The sequence below is a fragment of the Meles meles genome, chromosome 10 (assembly GCF_922984935.1).
Source record: "Meles meles chromosome 10, mMelMel3.1 paternal haplotype, whole genome shotgun sequence".
Taxonomy (NCBI): domain Eukaryota; kingdom Metazoa; phylum Chordata; class Mammalia; order Carnivora; family Mustelidae; genus Meles; species Meles meles.
In genome coordinates this window covers 45049-55929 of record NC_060075.1, presented here as the reverse complement: position 1 = coordinate 55929, position 10881 = coordinate 45049, and positions in this window count along the sequence as shown.

The window sequence follows — 10881 nt, the reverse complement described above, 5'->3', positions numbered from 1 at the left end:
GCAGGAACAGAAAGAGAAAGCAACTTAGGGGCTGCGAGGGGCCAGGCCGGGGGAGCCATGGGCACGGAGGGCTTGGGCTCAGGGTCTCCTTTGGGGAAGGAGCTCTCCTGCAGCGACGTTCTGGGGTGTGGTGGCGCAGCGTTGGGAATGTCCTTCATGCTCATGACGTGTTCAAGGGAAAACAAGAACTTTTATTTAAAATAAATAATACACAGCATAGAGGAGATGGAAGGCGACTAGGACGGTGACTCCATAGAGGAGAGGAAGAACACAGAGGGAGGGGAGGAAACATTCTGCGGGGATGTCGGGGTCAGGGGACGGAACGGAGGGGAATTTTACGGGGAGATCTCCCCGCAGAGTTGTGGGCTCTGGATGCGGGTCTGGGAGCCCCGCAGGAGCAGGTGCCAGGGCAGGCGTTGGGACCGGGGCGGGGGCAGGGTCAGCGGTCTTGGCCAGCGCAGGATCCAGAGCAGGAGCTGGGTCCGAGGCAAGAACAGGAGCCCAGGCAAGGGCAGGGAAAGGAGCAGGAGCAAGGGCTAGGGGCTGGGGCTGGGGCGGGATCAGGGGCGTAGGCAGGGGCAAGGGAAGGCGCAGTGGTCCTGGCAAGGCCAGGGGAAGGGCCGGGCGCAGTTGAAGGGGAAGAAGCAGGGACAGGGTCTGGGTATGGGGCGGGAACAGGGGCGCAGGCAGGCGAAGGGGAGGCCGTCCTGGCCGGGGCAGGGGCAGGGGCAGGGGCAGGGGCAGGGGCAAGAACAGATGTAGGACCTGGGTCTGGGTCAGGGGCAGGGGCAGTGGCCCTGGCAGGGAAAGGAGAAGGGACAGGGGCAGGGGCAGGAGCTGGGGCAAGGGCAGGAACAGGGGCCCCGTGAGGGCCCGGGGAAGCGGTGGGACCGAGGGAGGAGCTGGGTCAGGGGCGAGAACGGGAGCACAGGCAAGGGCAGGGAAAGGAGCAGGAGCAAGGGCTAGGGGCTGGGTCTGGGGCGGGAACAGGGGCATAGGCAGGAGCAGGGGAAGGGGCAGTGGTCCTGGCAGGGCCAGGGGACGGGAAGGGGGCAGTTGAAGGGGAAGAAGCAGAGGCAGTTTCTGGGTCTGGGGCGGGAACAGGGGCGCAGTCAGGGGAAGGGGAGGCCGTCCTGGCAGGGTCAGAGGCAGGGGCAAGAACAGGGGTAGGACCTGGGTCTTTGGCAGGTGCAGGGGCAGTGGCCCTGGCAGGGAAAGGAAAAGGGACAGGGGCAGGGGCAGATGAAGGGACAGGAGCAGGAAGAGGAACTGGGGCATGTGCAGGGGTGATGGCCGGTGCAGGGTCAAGGGCAGGATCTGGGTCTGGGGCAGGACCAGGGTCACAGGCAGGGGAAGGGGAGGCCGTCCTGGCAGGGGCATGGGAAGGGGAAACCGAAGGGGCAGGAACAGGGGTAGGACCTGGGTCTGGGGCAGGGGCAGGGACATGGGCAGGGGCAGGGGCAGGAGCAGGAGCTGGGACAAGTGCACGGGCGATGGCCTGTGCAGGGTCAAGGGCAGGAGCTGCGTCTGGGGCAGGAACAGGGGCCCTGTGAAGGCCCGGGGAAGCGGTGGGACCAAGGGAGGATCTGGGTCAGGGGCGAGAACAGGAGCACAGGCAGGGGCAGGGGACGTGGGGGTAGCTCTGGTAGGGGCAGGGGCAGGGGGAGCGGCAGGAGCAAGGCTGGGGGCACGAGCAGGAGCCGGCTCTCCCTGCACAGCATCAGCACCTCCGTGGGCAGGCGGCCGGTGCCCTGTCGGCTCCCGGTCTCCCGCCGAAGTCTCTCCCATCACCATGTCCCCCTCCGGAGCTGCTGAGGTTGGGAGTGGGTCTTGCTTCTCCGCCTGAGTAGCTGTGAGAGGAGAGAAGGTCACCCGCGGGCCTGCCTCTCCCTGGGGCTTGGCAGAGACCGAGCACAGCCCAGGGTCTCCCGGAGAAGCCGCAGCCACGAAGGAACCCTCCCCGGGACGTCTCCCCGACGGCAGGCCGCCCCCTGGGTGCTCCGAGCCTGGTCGTGGCTCCCGGCCCCACGCCAGCCTGTGGGGGCTTCGCCCTGTGGGGCCCATCACCGACGCCTCCCCACACAGCCACAGGCACCCCATCCCAGCCTTCTCACCCTCGGCCTTGGCCTCCGTGGGCTCCGTGTCCAGGACCGCAGTCCAATGGAGTAGCGGGGACCGTGGTCTGGGAGGGACCGGAGGCCTTCCCAGGACCGGGGACTCCAGGGTCAGGGAGGAGTGCGTGTCTTCCCGCCTCCTTCCTCTTTCATCCGTGGCCTGCCAAGGCAGAGACGGGGAGCGTGCAAGAGGCCGCAGAGCCCTGCCCGGCCATACCCACCGTCCTCCTGCCCAGTCCCCCGGCTTCTCCCGGATCACACGCAGACCTGCACGTGCACAGCCCCGCACCTGGGTCAGGGACCCGTCCCTGCAGGGTCTCAGGATAAACCCCGGGCAGAAGGACGCAGCCCCCACACCCCATCCCACGTAGCCAGCCTGAACCTGGGGTGTGAACATGACCTGCCCACCAGGCATCTGACCCCTCATCAGCCTGCTCCTGCTCGGGGCGTGTCCACCCCCGATGAGCTCTCTTCACACACACACGCACACACACACACACACACACACACACACACACACACGCACACACGGGGAGGAGGCCTGGGGCGACACGGGTGGATCGGAAGGTGTGGGGCTGTCTGACTCGGAGCCTCCCGGGGTCACCTTTCGATTCTTCTTGCCAAAGGGCCAGAGGCGTCGGGGAGCCCTGCCAGGCCCTCCGCAGTGAGGGGATGTGCTTGGCGGGCGAGCTCTCCTCTGCTCGCCTCCTCTGGACTTGGGTATGCAACAGAGGAACATGTCGCTTCTGTGGGGATCTCCGCAGAAATGAGCTGGGCAGGGGGTTGTCTCCGGAACGTGGGTGCCTGGACACGTGGGTTCCAATTCCGTTGGGCTGTGTCGTCAGGGAAGTGAGGTCACCGCTGCCTGGGGGCTCCTTACGGGACTTCCTCCTCACCCTGGAGCTCCCTGAGGGCGCCCCTCCCCCAGCTGCTCCAGGCTCACCCCCCACCCCATGCCCTGTCTCTACAGTGACCCCCACACGGCCTACCCACAGCCCCTGGGAGGCCTGGGTGCAGCTGTGGTCCCCGCTGTGAGGGCCCAGAGCTGGGTTCAGACCGGGTTCCTGCTCCGGCTCCTGCCCAGGACTGGGACCGCGGACGCACCCTGTGGCTCCCAGGGCCTCCCCAGTCTCCCCGTGTGCACACTGGGGGTGTTCTGGCTTCTACTTCTGGGGATGCCATCAGGGGTGGGACCTCTCCATACGTTCCGTACCCGCTCTCCCGGGAGGCTCGTGCACACCCTTGGCGATGCACGGGCGAGCCAGGGGCTGGGCGGGGGCATGGAGCACAGCCCAGAGGGGCCTGGATCTGCTCTGGGATCCAGGCAAAGCCACCCTCCTGCTGCCTGGGTCCCATCAGCCGTGGCAAGGTGGCAGTTCATGGAGTCTGACCGTGGTGACACAGACTTCCAGGGGCTCCCATTAGGTTGAGGTCCAAGGGCCTCGTCTGCGCCCATGTGCCGGACAGCCCCCACCGTGGTTCCCGGGCATTCCCGAATCCGTCCCGCCAGGGTGGATGGCCCGTGGGACTGAGAAGGGGACAAAGTGTTTGGCGGTGATTTCCCAGCCGATGGAGGAAAGTCTGTGACTTCTCCTGGTTCCCTCTCTCCTGTGTTCGGGGTCTGTCTCTGTCTTTGACTTTGTCTCCGGGTCTGTCTCTGTCTCTGGTTTTGTGTGTCTCACAGGAGCAGGATCTGTGGGCTCCAGGGGTGATGGGAGAACCCTCAGAAGTCTCCCTTGTCCCTGTTTCCCTCCCCTGGGCCGGTGCTTGGTTCCTTGCTAAGGCCTTGTCCCCCTGAGCAGAGCACTGACTCTGGAACCTCTTGCACATGGGGCCCTTGAGGCTGCAACAAGGAGGGTCCCGACCTTGGTCCGCAGACCAGGGCTCCAGGGCTCTGCCACATTCTGCAAGCCCACGATGTCAGCCCCCCAAGCCTGCAGGCTGTCCTCTGCTCAGAAGGACCTCGAGGGAGTCCAAAGCATGTTCCCAAGACTGGGAGCACAGTGGGTCAGGGAGAGAGATTCAAGGCCCACAGGCTCTTCGGCAAGCCTGTGGGAGCCTAGGGACAGCCCGTGTCTATGGCCCCATTGGTAGAAGAGTAAGGGGAGGCCTTTGGCGGTGTAGCCCTGTCCACACTGGGGAGGGGGGGTTTACCTCTTCCTACTTCCAGGGGAGGTGTCCGGGGTGGTGACGGACACCAGGCCCCAGACCCTGTCCTCACCCAGTGCCCTGGCAAAGCCCCTGGGCCCCTTGGGGACCCCTTGACCATCAGCCCTTCCTGTCTGCTCTCCCCATGCTAAGGATCTCGGTCCTTGCCAGGAGACCTGACGCCCCTGACACCATGGCCCAGCTGTCTCCAACCTCTTTATTCTTATCTGCCTTGTTACCCACCATTTTCCCAGGGTGTCTCCCCCTCTGAGCCCCAGCTGGGCAGAGTGGTGTGTGTGTGTGTGTGTGTGTGTGTGTGTGTGTGTGTGTGTGTGTCTGTGTGTGTGGGTGTGTCTGTGTGTGTGTGTGTGTGTGTGTCTGTGTGTCTGTGTGTGTGTGTGTAGGTGTGTGTGTCTGTGTGTGTGGGTGTGTCTGTGTGTGTGTGGGTATGTGTGTCTGTGTGTGTGTGTGTAGGTGTGTGTGTCTGTGTGTGCGTGCCTGTGTGTGTGTGTATGTGCGCACGCTCAAGCAGACGCCTCTCCCTGTCTGGGGAGGCCCGAGGTCACGTCCCCACATGGGACGGGGTGGGTAGCTCTCCCCAAGCATCTGAGAGGCTCTCACCCTCAAAGCAGACCTCATGGGAGGGTCGGGGCTTGCCTAGGACTGGAGGGAAGCTCTGCTCCTTGGACCCTGTACCCGTCTTTTGTCCTGGGCCGGTCCCTGCCTCTCTTGACCCCAGGTTCCCAACTGTCCCTGAGGCTTGGACATGGAAATGCTTGAATCTGGCCGTTCCTCCAGGGGGAGGTGGAGGTGGAGGAAAGGTGCCCCAGGCACACAGACCTCCATTCCGAGACGGCCAGGTGTGCCCAGGAGACCTGCACGCAACACCTGGACCGTGACCCAGCCTTGCGGTGGATGTGTACGCGACCCATGGCGCAGTCCCTGTCTGGTCCCCCCTGTTCCCTCACCTCTGCCACGTGCTCTGGGTCCCCGAAGTCTGCTGAGCACCAGAGCCATGCCTATCCCGGGGAGCAAGGCTCAGGATGCAAGGCCAGGAGGGTTGGACATGTGGGGATGCAAAGGTCACCGAGTACTCCCCACCCAGCTGGCCTGGAATTCAGAATCCCTCCCAGGGTCCCGCGAAATGCGGGGTTGAGCCAAAGGCCTTGGAGACATCAGTGGCAGGGAGGTCAGTGGGCCCCTTCCACTTCTCCTCTCTCCCTCTGCTTAGTCTTCCTGGTTGTACCCGGGGACAGAGGTCCAGCCTGTCCTTGGATTTAGCCCTGGCTTGAGTCAGTGGGTGGAAGGAGGACAGGGAAGGTTAGGGTTTGGGTTAGGGGTTTGGGTTAGGGTGAGGGTCACAGTTAGAATTAGGGTTAGGGTTAGAGGGCTAGGGTGAGGTTTAGAGGGTTAGGGTGAGGGTTAGGGTTAGGGTTAGAAGGTAAGGGTTAGGGCTAGAGGGATAGGCTTAGGATTAGGGTTAGGGTTAGATTTAGGGTTAGGGTGAGGGTTAGGGTGAGGGTTAGGGTAAGGGTTAGGGTTAGGGTTAGGGTTAGTGTGAGGGTCACAGTTAGAGTTAGGGTTAGGGTTAGAGGGTTAGGGTGAGGGTTAGAGGGTTAGGGTGAGGGTTAGGGTTAGGGTTAGAAGGTAAGGGTTAGGGCTAGAGGGATAGGCTTAGGATTAGGGTCAGGGTCAGGGACAGGGTCAGGGTCAGGGCTATCATTAGGGTCACAGTCAAGGTCAGGGCTAGGGTCACGGTCAGGGTTCGGTTTAGGGTCAGGTGTAGGGTCAGGGTCAGTTTGAGTGTTAGGGTCAGGGTCAGTGTTAGGGTCCGGGTTGGGGTCAGGCTCCGGCTAACGGTCAGGGTCAGGGTTAGGGGTTAGGGTTAGGGTTAGCATTAGGGTTAGGGTTAAGCTTCGGGTTTGCCTTCAGGTTCGGGGTTAGGGTTATAGGTTAGGGGTTCGGGTTAGCGTTAGGGTTCGGGTTCGGGTTCGGGTTTGGGTTAGGGTCAGGGTCAGGGTCAGGGTCAGTTAGGGTTAGGGTTAGGGTTAGAGAGATAGGGTTAGGGTGAGGGTTAGGGTTAGAGGGTTAGGGTTAGTGTTAGAGAGATAGGGTTAGGGTTAGGGTCATGGTCCAGCTCAACGTTAGGGTTCGCGTTATTGTCAGGGTCAGGGTGAGGGGTTAGGGTCAGGGTTAGGATTAGGATTCGAGTTAATGTTCGGTGTTAGGGTTCGGGTTCGTGTTCAGGTTCGGGGTTTAGGGTTATGGGTTATTGGTTCGGGTTCGGGTTAGGTTTAGTGTTGGGGTTCAGGTTCGGCTTTTTATTAGGCCCTGAATGGTGGCTCCGGGCACGCCCATCTGTCCTCCCAGTCCTGACCTTCCTTCTCCTCGGCCCTCTGTCATCCCGGATCCTCTCCACCGCCTCCTTAAACAATTCTGAATGTCTCCAGGAGCAGCGTGGCAGGCGTGGGGTCTCAGGAGGTGCTGCCGCGATCCTGTGCCCCAGACGACACGGAGAAAGTAGCCACGGGACATTCGGTCATGAGGACTGGGAGGACGATCCCATCCATCTCCTTGGGCATGAACACGGTTCCAGTCCCTGCTCTTTCCACCACCGCTGTGCCAGCTGCTCCTGAAAACACGTCTGTGAACGACCGAGCCAGAGTTTCTGGGGGTGAGTCCGGGCTGAGCCCTGCTAGGTGAACGGTGCACCTGTGGCCTGGGACGGGTGCGGCTCACGGTGGTCCCAGACAGGGGTGCCTGTCCCCCTTCTCTCCAGGGGACCTGCCTTGGACCTCTGCTTCCTCACGTTCTCCCCAGGGCTGCTGGTCCCCAGACCTGACCCCTGCCGGTCTGAGGGTGACCAGCGCTGGCTCCCCAGGGTTTCCTTTGCCCGAGTCCTTGCCCGGGAGCTCCTGCATCTCCTGACACATACTCCCCGTGTGCCCAGCCTCCCCCTCGAACTTGCACGTGTTTGGTCTCTGTCCCTGTCTCTGTCCCTGTGGGACCCGGTGACTCGCAGCATGGACTGGAGCAGACCCATGGGAAACCTTTCTCTGGCCTAGGGTTGGGAGCAATGCGTCTGCCCTCTGCGGCGTGCCTTCCGGCTTTCTGCATTTCCCTGGTTTCTGTGTGGGCCACGGGCGGGAACCGCCGTGTCCTGTCTGGGGACCGACTGGGGTGTCCCAGCAGGAACAGGGGCCTTGGCCCCAAGATTGTGCCCAGAATTCCTGAAGGGGTGCCCAGGATGACATCGCCTCTGTAATCCATTCTGCGCGTCGACATCAAATAAGGGCAATTCTCTGTCCAACAGGGAAAAAAACCAAACGAATGCCCTTTGAAAGTGGGTGGGCAGACACAAAGGCACCCGTTGAGGGATTCCACTTCCAGAAACCTCCAGAACACGTGCAGGAACAGAAAGAGAAAGCAACTTAGGGGCTGCGAGGGGCCAGGCCGGGGGAGCCATGGGCACGGAGGGCTTGGGCTCAGGGTCTCCTTTGGGGAAGGAGCTCTCCTGCAGCGACGTTCTGGGGTGTGGTGGCGCAGCGTTGGGAATGTCCTTCATGCTCATGACGTGTTCAAGGGAAAACAAGAACTTTTATTTAAAATAAATAATACACAGCATAGAGGAGATGGAAGGCGACTAGGACGGTGACTCCATAGAGGAGAGGAAGAACACAGAGGGAGGGGAGGAAACATTCTGCGGGGATGTCGGGGTCAGGGGACGGAACGGAGGGGAATTTTACGGGGAGATCTCCCCGCAGAGTTGTGGGCTCTGGATGCGGGTCTGGGAGCCCCGCAGGAGCAGGTGCCAGGGCAGGCGTTGGGACCGGGGCGGGGGCAGGGTCAGCGGTCTTGGCCAGCGCAGGATCCAGAGCAGGAGCTGGGTCCGAGGCAAGAACAGGAGCCCAGGCAAGGGCAGGGAAAGGAGCAGGAGCAAGGGCTAGGGGCTGGGGCTGGGGCGGGATCAGGGGCGTAGGCAGGGGCAAGGGAAGGCGCAGTGGTCCTGGCAAGGCCAGGGGAAGGGCCGGGCGCAGTTGAAGGGGAAGAAGCAGGGACAGGGTCTGGGTATGGGGCGGGAACAGGGGCGCAGGCAGGCGAAGGGGAGGCCGTCCTGGCCGGGGCAGGGGCAGGGGCAGGGGCAGGGGCAGGGGCAAGAACAGATGTAGGACCTGGGTCTGGGTCAGGGGCAGGGGCAGTGGCCCTGGCAGGGAAAGGAGAAGGGACAGGGGCAGGGGCAGGAGCTGGGGCAAGGGCAGGAACAGGGGCCCCGTGAGGGCCCGGGGAAGCGGTGGGACCGAGGGAGGAGCTGGGTCAGGGGCGAGAACGGGAGCACAGGCAAGGGCAGGGAAAGGAGCAGGAGCAAGGGCTAGGGGCTGGGTCTGGGGCGGGAACAGGGGCATAGGCAGGAGCAGGGGAAGGGGCAGTGGTCCTGGCAGGGCCAGGGGACGGGAAGGGGGCAGTTGAAGGGGAAGAAGCAGAGGCAGTTTCTGGGTCTGGGGCGGGAACAGGGGCGCAGTCAGGGGAAGGGGAGGCCGTCCTGGCAGGGTCAGAGGCAGGGGCAAGAACAGGGGTAGGACCTGGGTCTTTGGCAGGTGCAGGGGCAGTGGCCCTGGCAGGGAAAGGAAAAGGGACAGGGGCAGGGGCAGATGAAGGGACAGGAGCAGGAAGAGGAACTGGGGCATGTGCAGGGGTGATGGCCGGTGCAGGGTCAAGGGCAGGATCTGGGTCTGGGGCAGGACCAGGGTCACAGGCAGGGGAAGGGGAGGCCGTCCTGGCAGGGGCATGGGAAGGGGAAACCGAAGGGGCAGGAACAGGGGTAGGACCTGGGTCTGGGGCAGGGGCAGGGACATGGGCAGGGGCAGGGGCAGGAGCAGGAGCTGGGACAAGTGCACGGGCGATGGCCTGTGCAGGGTCAAGGGCAGGAGCTGCGTCTGGGGCAGGAACAGGGGCCCTGTGAAGGCCCGGGGAAGCGGTGGGACCAAGGGAGGATCTGGGTCAGGGGCGAGAACAGGAGCACAGGCAGGGGCAGGGGACGTGGGGGTAGCTCTGGTAGGGGCAGGGGCAGGGGGAGCGGCAGGAGCAAGGCTGGGGGCACGAGCAGGAGCCGGCTCTCCCTGCACAGCATCAGCACCTCCGTGGGCAGGCGGCCGGTGCCCTGTCGGCTCCCGGTCTCCCGCCGAAGTCTCTCCCATCACCATGTCCCCCTCCGGAGCTGCTGAGGTTGGGAGTGGGTCTTGCTTCTCCGCCTGAGTAGCTGTGAGAGGAGAGAAGGTCACCCGCGGGCCTGCCTCTCCCTGGGGCTTGGCAGAGACCGAGCACAGCCCAGGGTCTCCCGGAGAAGCCGCAGCCACGAAGGAACCCTCCCCGGGACGTCTCCCCGACGGCAGGCCGCCCCCTGGGTGCTCCGAGCCTGGTCGTGGCTCCCGGCCCCACGCCAGCCTGTGGGGGCTTCGCCCTGTGGGGCCCATCACCGACGCCTCCCCACACAGCCACAGGCACCCCATCCCAGCCTTCTCACCCTCGGCCTTGGCCTCCGTGGGTTCCGTGTCCAGGACCGCAGTCCAATGGAGTAGCGGGGACCGTGGTCTGGGAGGGACCGGAGGCCTTCCCAGGACCGGGGACTCCAGGGTCAGGGAGGAGTGCGTGTCTTCCCGCCTCCTTCCTCTTTCATCCGTGGCCTGCCAAGGCAGAGACGGGGAGCGTGCAAGAGGCCGCAGAGCCCTGCCCGGCCATACCCACCGTCCTCCTGCCCAGTCCCCCGGCTTCTCCCGGATCACACGCAGACCTGCACGTGCACAGCCCCGCACCTGGGTCAGGGACCCGTCCCTGCAGGGTCTCAGGATAAACCCCGGGCAGAAGGACGCAGCCCCCACACCCCATCCCACGTAGCCAGCCTGAACCTGGGGTGTGAACATGACCTGCCCACCAGGCATCTGACCCCTCATCAGCCTGCTCCTGCTCGGGGCGTGTCCACCCCCGATGAGCTCTCTTCACACACACACGCACACACACACACACACACACACACGCACACACGGGGAGGAGGCCTGGGGCGACACGGGTGGATCGGAAGGTGTGGGGCTGTCTGACTCGGAGCCTCCCGGGGTCACCTTTCGATTCTTCTTGCCAAAGGGCCAGAGGCGTCGGGGAGCCCTGCCAGGCCCTCCGCAGTGAGGGGATGTGCTTGGCGGGCGAGCTCTCCTCTGCTCGCCTCCTCTGGACTTGGGTATGCAACAGAGGAACATGTCGCTTCTGTGGGGATCTCCGCAGAAATGAGCTGGGCAGGGGGTTGTCTCCGGAACGTGGGTGCCTGGACACGTGGGTTCCAATTCCGTTGGGCTGTGTCGTCAGGGAAGTGAGGTCACCGCTGCCTGGGGGCTCCTTACGGGACTTCCTCCTCACCCTGGAGCTCCCTGAGGGCGCCCCTCCCCCAGCTGCTCCAGGCTCACCCCCCACCCCATGCCCTGTCTCTACAGTGACCCCCACACGGCCTACCCACAGCCCCTGGGAGGCCTGGGTGCAGCTGTGGTCCCCGCTGTGAGGGCCCAGAGCTGGGTTCAGACCGGGTTCCTGCTCCGGCTCCTGCCCAGGACTGGGACCGCGGACGCACCCTGTG